Here is an 11096-nt window from a genome sequence, read left to right on the forward strand (position 1 = left end):
AATTTAGTTCCTTCGAGGGCATCCACCCTGTCCTTCAAGCTCTCATATAGGCCCATAAGATATATATATTCTAGTCTGTAATCAAGTCACAAAGAAGGTTAGGCAGGCGAAGGCAGATTATGAGAAATCTTTGGCAAAAGATGCTAAGAAAAACAACAAGGATTTGTTTACTTATATAAACTCTAAAAGGAAGGGGATGAATCTGATTGGTCCACTTGATATCAATGGTTCTTTTGTTGATGATCCTGTTCAGATAGAAAACAGACTGATTGAGTATTTTGCAACTACATTCACACATGAGGAGTTATGAAGGTTTGAAAATGCCACAAGGTTATAAAATTGTACAAGGGTGCTTAAAGATTTTGTAATAACTGAGATTTTGTAATAACTTCTCCATTTTGTAAGAACAAAATGGAGAAGAAATTGTTGAAGATAAACATAAGAAAAGCACCTGGGGTGGATTGAATCTGTCCAGTTACATTAAAGGAGGCTGCAAAGAAGTAAGCAAAACCTTACCCATAATTATGAGAGCATTCTTGGACTCAGGGGAGGTCCCCACGGACTGGAGAGATGCAAATGTATCCCCAATTGACAAAGGGGGATCAAAAGGTGACACGAGTAATTACAGACCAGTTAGTTTAACTTCTGCTCTACAAATTCTACAAATATGAACCCCTGGCAGTAGTAGAGACCCCACCCGCGCGAGATTAACGTATAAACCATCCCCAACAACAGACCGGACAGCACCCTTGTGGACAAGATGTAAAAGGCTAGTTACCTGATTTATATAGCGGTTGGCAACGTTAGCAATGTCCAGAAAACCGATGAGGAAAAAATTAGGAAGACACGAACTTGAGACTTGAATCAGAAAACAAATGAGTAAAACAACACCGAAAAAATTTCTGTACCCTCTTGAACTGCCGCCCCTAAACGACGCTTACCTCGTCTACTCACTTGCGGAGGCCCTGCTCCTAGAGAACACCTACAAGGAACTCTAGAAAGCCGCAATCCTGAACACCTGTAGGATAGTCAGGGAGTTCCTCTACCAACAGTAACACCAGACGTAATAACCACCTTGTGTACTTGGTAGCAGTACCCGTCACTGACTGGAATCTCCCAATCATAGAGAAATAACATAAGAGCAACAACAATAATAATAATAATAATATATACATTTTTATATTTATCATAACATATATATATATATATATATATATATATATGTTATGATAAATATAAAAACAATGTGTGTTTTATAACGTAGAAAAACAAAAATAACCTTAAATTTTTGTTCCCTGTGTTGTGTCACTTAATAAAAAGTAAAGATGCTATTAGTATGTAGTTTACACAACCCTTTTAAACCTTAAATAATTAATTTAAACTATATAAGTGTTTGGATTTTAAGGTTGACATTTTCTGTTTGACAATTCGTTATTTATATGTTTATTTTTAAAGCTTTAATTGGTTTGGAATAGGGAATCGCCCTGTTCTGACGTTGAACACGTGTGTATGTTTATTGATCGGTGTGGGATGGTTAGGGTTGAATTTCTACCGGTGTTTCTTTACGAATATTCTAGATCTCCTAGAATGGAAATTTTTTTTCAGATTTAACTTTACTAAATATGGAAAAATTTACTTATATGAGTGAAAAAGTTGTCCATATCTCTTCTTTCTTTAAAAATCATGAATATGTGGATATGTATTAGAAAGTTTTATACTTAAATAAAAAAAAAAAAAAAAGGTTAGTTCCTATGTTAAACATAAGTAATAACCCGATCGTCGTAATTTTTGTGTTTTGTTTGTATCGAACGCTTAAATAAGTAAAAAAACATATTTTCGTGTATGTGACAGATTTACTGCAAACAATAGAAGATATATCTATTCCTGCTAGAAAATATATGCTAAACAGATTGTTTTTTTCTTTCACATCTGCTACTCAGATCACAGTATAATTCCTTGACTCAGATAATACTGCTCTAGTTTGTATAGTATTATGTATTATACTTTTTTTTTTTTTTTTGGTTTTTGTATTATGTCTGTACAAGTGTGTGCACAAACCAACTTACCGTGGTCTAGGCAGTTTTGGTGCTCTAGATTGCTTGAATATTTATCAGTAAATTATAATATAAATAAATTTTGGGGCTCCCATCACAGCCGGACCTCAGGTGTATCCTACTGTATTTCCCCTTCCCATTAGCTCACCAGTAAACTAGTGGGAAAAAACTCCCATCGCTGTATGTTTAGTGGTGTCTGTCAGACTCACGGAGGTATAAAAAAAAGTATAGGTGAAATTGAATGAAAATTACAGGTGAATATGCATTAATATTATCAAAAAAAGCATGAACAAAAGAAAATTAAAATCTCCACATATTGTTTGCAGTGTTGTTCAAAACTACTTTAAAAAATTGACACCCATCAATTCACAGTGTTTACACTCATTATTAGTGACATTATTCTATGTAATCTATGCAAATCATTATCTTGTGTGAGTATTTCCACTGCTGAAGTGCATTAAAGTATGGCCAGAATTATCAAAGTACATCGTATAAAAATCTAACACATACAAATTTCAAAAACCAAAAAAAAGAAAAATAAATTGCAAAAATCTTTTACACAAAGTGACTGTCCAAGTTGGATCTCACAGACAGTAGCAAAGAAAGTACTTTTAGCATTAGCATTAGTAGAGGCATATGATGCAAGAAAGCAAGCTTATTCAGCATCAGCCAAAAAAAAAAAAAAAAAACTGTACTGTACATTTTATGAATCAAACTCCCACCAGCTAATTGATATAGTGGGAAGCAGAAGGGGGGAAGGTACCAGAATGAACAGCAAATGCCTGCATAAAATGAATAATAGGTAAACAAAAATATAAATGTGCTAGTCTATCAGATTCAACCCATTCATTGCCAGGTTAAGAAGACACCTCTAAGAATTCCTTAGGTGTCTGAGAGGATTCAAACCTTGACATACCCACCCTCTTCAAATGGCAAGTGGCACATGTGATATAAAAAAATGTAGAATACCATTTTCTTTTACTGTGCCAAAGTAAATCATATTACTATACTTAAAGTGAACAGGCCTTCTGGAGTCAAAAACAAAGCACTTCATTGTAATTTAATTGTTTTCTCAAACAAAGCATCCCATTCTTCAAAACTGATCTAACTAAAGACTGACATATCAGCACAGGACCAACATTATCTTGCATATTATGCATTGAGTTTATACTTTATAGTATAATGAAGTGTATATTGGCTTAATGCGTGTAGACCTAATGACTCATCATCTTGTTATGATGATGAGTCAAAATACTAGGAATCGAGCCACTGTTGAGTCCTGGATTTGGATGTGAGGATATAATATAAGTCGATAATTAAGTACTGCTCTCAGTTTCTGAGAGCAGTACTTAATCAGTTTCTATCCATATTGTATTATTTCTTTTAAACTTGTAAAGATGCCCCCATCTAAGTGAGTCTTCTTTAAACAAGGATGTCTTTCTCCTAGCTACTGGCTTATGATGGATATTAATTTTTTCAGTAAACAACTCATAAATTCATCAAAATTCTATTTGAAGTGCAAAAAGCGAGGCTGGATTTACTGATTTACTGAAATATACTGTAGTGACACATTTGTACCAGGGACTTGGGGGGTTGTGGGTGGGGTCTTGAAGCATCTGCACCATTTTAGCCTTTTAATTGCACTTCATTTATTGTTGTTCTTTTTGTTTATTGCATTTAAACCTATTATATTCACTAGCAAGACTTTTGTGGATTTATTGGATGATTGTTTTCTACAGCAACACATTAGAGAGGCAACCAGAGAGAGTAATAATCTTGATTTGGTTATCAGCAGTGATTATTCGTGCATTAAGAATTTGCGGATAAAGGAACCATTGGGTGGCAGTGATTACAGTGTACTTATGTGGGATTTACTTAAAGATATTACTACCATCAGGGGTAAAGGGAAGGGCTTTTGCTTCCTTAAAGGTGACTACAGTGGTCTCAGACAGTTTTTAAATTGTATACAGTGGGACCAACTTATGATGTTATCAGCAGCAAATTATAAATGGAAAGCATTCAAGGAAGTATTTGTGGAAGCTACTAGGCTCTTCATACCTATTAAGAAATACTATTCAAGGTTTAGACCTAAATGGATGTCAGATGAACTAATGAGACACATGGCAGAGAAGAAAAATGCATGGGATACATATAAATTAATAGGTGATACAGAAGCCTATGGTAGATATAAGCTGGTCTGTAATCAAGTCACAAGTGAAGGCAAGCAAAGACAGATTACAAGAAATCTTTGACTAAGGAAGCTAAGGAAAACAACAAGGACTTCTTTATTTATATAAACTCTAGAAGAAGGAGGATGAACGAGATTGGTCCTCTTGATATCGATCGTTTGACTGTTGATGATCCTGCTCAGATAGCTGATAATCTGATTGAGTATTTTGCATCTACATTCATGCATGCATGAGGAGTTATTAAGGGAGGAAAATGCCAGAAGTTTATCAAACTGTAACAGGGTGCTTAACGATTTTGTAATAATTGAGAGAAAAGTGGAGGAGAAATTGTTAAAGTTAAACATAAGAATGGCACCTGGGGTTGATGGGATCTATCCAGTTCTATTAAAGGAGGCAGCAAAGGAAGTAAGCAAACCCTTAGTCATAATTATGAGAGCATCCTTGGACTCAGGGAAAGTCCCCACGGACTGGAGATGTGCAGATTTATCCTCAATTCCGGTCGCACTGAATTTCTTTCTCATACTATGATGTGGTTACAAAGAAACTGGATGCAAAAAATAATTTTGATATCATATACTTGGATTTCAGGAAAGCTTTTTACAGTGTTGCACATGGAAGACTGCTGTACAAATTGGAGCAGTATGTCATTAAGGGCAAGTTGCTACAATGGATAAAAGGATGGTTAAGTGGAAGAAGACAGAGAGTGGTAATGAATAGACACTGCTCTTCGTGGACTAATGTTATTAGTGAAGTCACCCAGGGTTTGGTGTTGAGTCCACTGTTGTTTTGTATATTTATCAATGATATTGATGAACGTATATCAGGCTTAATGTCGAAGTTTGCATATGATTCAAAGGTTGGCAGGGTTGCTAATGGCAGTGTGCTTCTGCAATGTGATCTAGAAAAGTTGGGCAGATTGGCTGAGAAGTGACAACTGAAGTTTAACATTTACAAATGCAAAGTACTGATATGGATAGAAGTAACCCCAGAGAAACATACCAACTGTTTGGTAGAAAATGAACAAGACCAGGGAGTAATTGTGCAGTCAGATGTGAGATTTTCTGAGCATTGCTAGTAGGCTGCCAGAGCAGGTCATGGGGTATTGTTAATGATGGGGCATTTGAGCTTGGATACGAGGCCATTACCACGTTGACCAAGATTTTTGCAACTCCGGCAAGTGCTAAGTTTTCATTTATATTTAGTTGTTTATTGACTTAATTGTTATACTAAATTATATTCTATAAGTAGCTTTATAATTCTAGCCAAGCTCTGTGGTTTATTTTTGAAATTATATAGCAATTTTGAAAGTTAATACTTAGTGTACGTAGATTTTACATTCGTAACTTGCTGCCATTGTTATACGATACGGAATAGCATAAGGTTAACGTAAAACTAGATAGTGAAAAATGTAGCACTGTATTAGAAATCTGTTAGATTACTATAGTATTATCAATTAATCAGTTAAATTTATTAATCTTATTAAAGTTCATTGTTAATTAAATTATACTTAACAGAATCATGACCCAGACTAAAGCAGCATTCACAGAATAGCCAGAGTGCTGTGGCTCATGGGAGAACCGAAGGTGGCGATTATCCACTATTTAACTGATTAATATCAATTAATCAGTTAAATTTATTAATCTTATTAAAGTTCATTGTTAATTAAATTATACTTAACGGAATCATGACCCAGACTAAAGCAGCATTCACAGAATAGCCAGAGTGCTGTGGCTCATGGGAGAACCGAAGGTGGTGATTCTCCAACGCATCACAATCTAAAACAATGCGCAAAATGTGAAATATTTGCAGACCTGTCTAGAAGAGGACATGATCTAGCAAAGGAGAATGTCTTTGTGTGTGTTGGTGCAGAGACTGTGAAGAAATTAGGTGCCAACTCAGCGTTCTGATGGGCATCTATGAGAGTTTAAGGCATAGGGTAAATGCCCTCAAAGAAATTAATATGAGGGGCCCATATAGCTCTCATCTGCCCAACTCAATGCCAGAGCTCACTCCTGTGCATCAGGCAACACAGAGGCAATATCCAAGGCAGAATGAACTGGTTGCACAGGAACTAGTTATTGTTGGTTCTATTGTCAGGGAGACTGGAAATATATTATGCAAAAAGAATAGGTGGAACAGGACCAGGTTATGTGTGCCAGGGCAAAGGTTGGTTATATTGTAGGGCAGATATCATCTTTTAAGAGCACAAAAGGTTATATTATTGTACACATTGGCACTAATGACCTTAAGATAAGAGATCTGCACATTTACTTAACAAGTACAGGTCAATGCTGGAAAAAAGTCACGAGTTAGGGTTAAATTTGAAAGTGTGCAATTCTGCCCAGACACGATAGGACGGAGTATATGATGAGCGCCTTGTCAATCAATTTGGCCCTGGAGAGATTGTGCAAGGCTCACAGGGTACAATGTTTATTCAGCATGGTCTGTGCTTGCTAACAGGAGAGACTGCTTCTATGGGGATGGGATGAGTACAATGAACAGTTGTGCAGATAAATCGAATAGGCCAGTAAATCAGAATGTCTTGTAATGGGGGATTTTAACTTTCCAGATATTGACTGGAACTTGTGTGTCGGTCACTCACATGCTAGCAAGACTTTTGTGGATTTATTGGAGGTTTGTTTTCTACAGCAACATGTTTGAGGGGCAAACAGATGGAGTATTCCCCTTGATCTGATTATCAGCAGTGATTATTCATACATTAAGAATTTGCAGATAAAGAAACCACTAGGTGACAGTGATCACAGTGTACTGATGTGGGATTTACTTAAAGATATAACCGCCATCAAGGGTAAAGGGAAGGGTTTTTGTTTTTGCAAAGGTGACTACAGTGGTCTCAGACAGTTTTAAAATTCTATACAGTGGGATCAACTGATGATTTTACCAACAGTGAATTATAAATTTTAAGCCTTTAGGGACTTAATCTTGGAGGCTACTAGCCTTTTCATACCAATGAAGAAATACTGTTCAAGGTTCAGGCCTAAATGAATAACGGATGAATTAATGAGGCTTATGTCAGAAAAGAAAAATGCATGGGATGCATATAAATTATCAAGCGACACAAGCCTATGGCAGATATAAGCTAGTCTGTAATCAAGTCACAAAGGAGGGTTGGCCGGAGAAGGCAGATTACGAGAAATCTTTGGCAAAGGACGCAAAGAAAAATAGGAAAGAGTCCTTTACTTATGCAAACTCCAGAAGGAATGGGATGAATCAGATTGGTCCACTTAGCATAGATGGTTTGACTGTTGATGATCCTGCTCAAGCAGCTGTGATAAACTGAATGAGTGTTTTGCCTCTACATTCACACATGAGGAGTTATTCAAGGAGGGAAATGCTAGATGTTTATCAAACTCTAACAGGGAGATAAGTGATTTTGTAATAACTGAGAGCAAAGTGGAGGAGAAATTGTTGAAATTAAACATAAAAAAGGCACTTGGGCAGATGGATTCTATCCAGTTATAATGAAGGAGGTAGCAAGGGAAGTAAGCAAACTCTTAGCCATAATTATGAGAGCATCCTTAGAGTCAGGGGTTTGCTCATCCCTAGTCCCCATGGACTAGGGATGAGCAAATGTATCCCCAGTTCACAAATGGGGTTCAAAGGGTGACAGATAATTATAGACCTGTTAGGTTAACTTGTGTTCCGGGGAAAATAATGGATTCAATGGTTAAGGAGGTGATACAGGATCACCTAGACAAGACAGCAGTAAAATGTTCAGATGCAGTATTGATTTGTAAAGGGGAAGTCTTGTCTGTCCAATTTGATTGGATACTACAGTGTGGTCACAAAGGAACTGGATGCAAAAAATAATTTTGATATCATATACTTGGATTTCAGGAAAGCTGTTGATATTGTTGCACATGGAAGACTGCTGTACAAATTGGAGTGGTATGGCATTAAGGGCAAGCTACTGCAATGGATAAAGGATGGTTGAGTCGGCAGAGAGTTGTAATAAATGGACACTGCTCTACATGGACTAATGTTATTAGTGAAGTCCCTCAGGGTTCAATGCTGGACCCATTGTTTTTTTGTTTATTTATCAATGATATCGATGAAGGTATATCAGGCTTAATGTCCAAGTTTGCAGATGATACAAAGGTTGACAGGGTTGTTAATGACAGTAAAGACTGTATGCTACTGCAACAGGATGTAGAAAAGTTAGGAAAATGGGCTGAAAGGGGCAACTGAAGTTTAACATTGACAAATGCAAAATACTCCATATGGGTAGCAGTAACCCAAGAGAAACGTACCAACTTTGTGGTACTACACTCAGGGAGGTGAAGAATGAAAAAGACCTGGGGGTAATTGTGCAGTCAGATATGAAGTTCTCTTAGCAGTGCAGAAGGGCTGCAAGAGTACCTCATGGTGTATTATCAATAATATATAGGAATTTTTCTAGCAGGGATAAGGAGGTGATTATTCCCTTGTATAATGCAATGGTCAGGCTACACCTAGAGTACTGTATACAGGTCTGGAGGCCTCATTTCAAGAAGGATGTAGAGCTGCTGGAACGAGTACAGAGAAGGGCAACAAGATTAGTGAATGGAACAAAGGGGTGCTCTTACGAAGAGAGGCTTAAGTTTTGCAAATTACAGTGTCTGGAGACTAGGCACCAGCGAGGTGATCTGATAGAGGTGTATAAAGCCTTGAATGGTTTGAGCATGCTCAATGCTGATGGGATTCTCCCTCTTGCCCAGAATAATCACCTGAGAGGGCATAAATTCAAATTGAGGAAAGACAGATGTAGGAGAGACGTGCGGAAATTTGCCTTTAGCCAGCGGGTAGTTGGTTGGTGGAACAGACTTCCATCCCTTGTCGTGGAAGTTGATAGCCTAAATAAGTTTAAGGCTCAGCTGGACAGGTATTTCGAATGAACAGAGGGGTGAAGTGGAAGTGGTTATTTTTTATTTATTTATTTATTTTATTTTTTTTTTTGGCTGATGCTGCATAAGCTTGCTTTCTTGCATCAAATTCCTCTACTAATGCTAATGGTAATGCTAATTGATCTTCAAGAAATTTAGATTGATATATACTGACATATAAGTTAGTGCAAATGCATCATGTCTGTAAGCAGTAAATTAACCAAACTTATTATTGCAGTATTGTCTCATTACATCTCATATTCTGAATACCTTCACAAGATGCTTATTCGTTTTTACTTTGAATAAGTAATGCTTCACCATCAGAGAAGACTGTTGTTACTTATTCTCAGTGGATAGGTGGTATCCGCGATAAAAAAAAAAAAAAACTTCCCATTTCACCCATCCGGTCACTCCAAATGTTATTCTAGTTCAGCCTTAAATTTATTTAAGCTATCAACTTCCACAACAACAGATGGAAGTCTTTTCCAGCAATCAACTACCTGCTGGCTAAAGGCAAACTTCCGCACATCTATTCTACAACTGTCTTTCCTCAATTTGAATCTATGCTCCCTCAGGTTCTTAATCTGAGCAAGCGGAAGTATCCCGCCAGCATTGAGCCTGCTCAAACCATTCAAGGCCTTATACACCACGGTCATATCACCTTGCAGATGCCTAGTCTCCAGACACCGTAATTTGCAGAAATTAAGCCTTTCTTGGTAAAAGCACCCCTTTGTTCATCTCACCAATCTTGTTGGCCTTCTTTCTACTCATTCTAGCAACTTTACATCTTTCCTAATTTGAGGCCTCCAGACCTGTACGCAGTACTCAAGGTGTGGCCTGACCATTGCCTTATACAAGGGGATAATCACTTCCTTGGCTTTGCTAGCAAAATTCCTATATATCATTGACAAGACTCCATGACCTGCTCTGTCAGCCCGTCTGCACTACTCAGAAAACTTCATATCTGACTGCAGAATTACTCCCAGGTCTTTTTCATTCTCCCCTTTCCTGAGTGTAGTACCACAAAGTTGGTACGTTTCTCTTGGGTTACTGCTACCCATATGTAGTACTTTGCATTTGTCAATATTAAACTTCAGTTGCCACTTCTCAGCCCATCTGTCTAACTTTTGTAGATCCTGTTGCAGTAGCATACTGTCATTAGTGTCATTAACAAACCTGCCAACCTTTGTATCATCTGCAAACTTGGACATGAAGCTTGATATACTTTCATCGATATCATTGATAAATACACAAAACAACAATGGGTCCAGCACCGAACCCTGGGGGACTCCACGAATAGTAGTATCCATTTATTACCACTCTCTGTCGTCTCCCACTCAACCATCCCTTTATCCATTGTAGCAACTTGCCCTTAATGCCAGGTGCTTCCGTAGCCAAGTGGGCAGGAGCAGCAGTGCATAGCACACGCTTCTTGATTAGACCGGGGTTCCAGCCCGTCACCACCAAATACGGAGGATGCGGAAAGGTCAGGGAATGACCACTGCATATTCCCGGAGCAATATGGCCTTAGTTGCTAATGCTCCTAAAAACCAAATATATAACAACAACAACAAGCCCTTAATGCCATACCGTTCCATTTCATACAGCAGTATTCCAAGTGCAATTGTATCAAAAGCTTTCCTGAAATCCAAGTATATGATATCAAAATTATTTTTTGCATCCAGTTCCTTTGTGACCACATTATAGTTTCCAATGAAATTGGTCAGACAAGTCCTTCCTTTAACAAACCCATGCTGTGTCTGAAATATTACTGCAGTCTTGTCTAGATGATCCTTCAATGCTTCTTTAACCAGTGATTCAATTATTTTCCTCGGAACAGAGGTTAAACTAACTGGACTATAATTATGCTTGTCACCCTTATATCTCCCTTTGTGAATTGCAGATACATTTGCACATTTCCAGTCCATGGGGACCTTTTCTGAATCTAAGAATGGTTTCATAATTATGGC

This window comes from Mastigoproctus giganteus, chromosome 10 (genome assembly GCF_048544385.1).
Source record: "Mastigoproctus giganteus isolate SK-2022 chromosome 10, ASM4854438v1, whole genome shotgun sequence".
NCBI classification, from domain to species: domain Eukaryota; kingdom Metazoa; phylum Arthropoda; class Arachnida; order Uropygi; family Thelyphonidae; genus Mastigoproctus; species Mastigoproctus giganteus.